This window comes from Mandrillus leucophaeus, unplaced genomic scaffold (genome assembly GCF_000951045.1).
Source record: "Mandrillus leucophaeus isolate KB7577 unplaced genomic scaffold, Mleu.le_1.0 Scaffold399, whole genome shotgun sequence".
Classification (NCBI taxonomy): Eukaryota; Metazoa; Chordata; class Mammalia; order Primates; family Cercopithecidae; genus Mandrillus; species Mandrillus leucophaeus.
Window position 1 is genome coordinate 1,071,106 of NW_012104242.1, and position 1,359 is coordinate 1,072,464.

Consider the following 1,359-nt stretch of genomic DNA (forward strand, 5'->3'; position numbering starts at 1 on the left):
GTTTTAGGCCGGACGCGGTGGCTCAAGCCTGTAATCCCAGCACTTTGGGAGGCCGAGATGGGTGGATCACGAGGTCAGGAGATCGAGACCATCCTGGCTAACCTGGTGAAACCCCGTCTCTACTAAAAAAATACAAAAAACTAGCCGGGCGAGATGGTGGGCGCCTGTAGTCCAGCTACTCGGGAGGCTGAGGCAGGAGAATGGCGTAAACCTGGGAGGCGGAGCTTGCAGTGAGCTGAGATCCGGCCACTGCACTCCGGCCTGGGCCACAGAGCGAGACTCCATCTCAAAAAAAAAAAAAAGAAAGTAGTTTTGATATACTTAGCCATGTTTTGGTTCAGTTATAGTCACTATTGATTTGACCAAATAAAAAGGCAAAAAACATATGACATTTCTATTTTGTTTTAAAGCAAAAATACTTTTGGGGGAGTAAAGTGTTGCTGGAGGCATTAGGCAATTAAATATGGGCATTCTCCTATTTCTGTGGCCTGTCCCTGAAGTATATATGTTCAGTAAAACACAGAAACACCCCCAATACCATCTCAGAAGCACCTGCCGGGGAGCGTTGAGATGAAGAGCTGTGGGGTCAGAGGGACTCGCCCAGGGGTCCGTGTGCTCCTGGAGCCCTGAGGACACACAGGGATCCGAGAGCCACCACAGATGAGTTATCAAGTCGCAATCAACATTATAGCTGAGGACAGGATTTTAGTTGGTCACACTTCTGGATTACATGTGGCAATTTTCAAAATTTACCAGGTCTGGGCCGGGCACAGTGGCTCAGGCCTATAGTCCCAGCACTTTGGGAGGCCAAGGTGGGCAGATCATGAGGTCAGGAGTTTGAGAGCAGCCTGGCCAACTTGGTGAAACACCATCTCTACTAAAAATAGAAAAATTAGCCGTGCGTGGTGATGGGCGTCTGTAATCCCAGCTGCTCAGAAGGCTAAGGCAGGAGAATCACTTGAGCCCAGGAGGCGGAGGTTGCAGTGAGCCGAGATCGTGCCATTGCACTCCTGCCTATGTGACAGAGCAAGACTCTGTGTCAAAAAAAAATTTTTACCAGATCTGGTTTTTGAAATTCTTTCTCCGTATTAAACACCAAAACCTAATATGTAGTTACTTTGTGTTCAACAACAACAGTATGTTTTAAAGCAAGTATGTCTTTATTTGTAAGCATATTACTGAAATGTAATCAAATGAACAGAAGTGGATAAACGTTGAGTCACTTGGCTGAGACCATACACATCTTCTGTACTGCTCGTATTAGGAATGTAATATCTGTAAGTCTAAATTCATTTGAAAGGTGAACTTAAATGCATATCGCCAAGGCTTAAGATGCAAAATTGAATGTGTCTTTTTTAA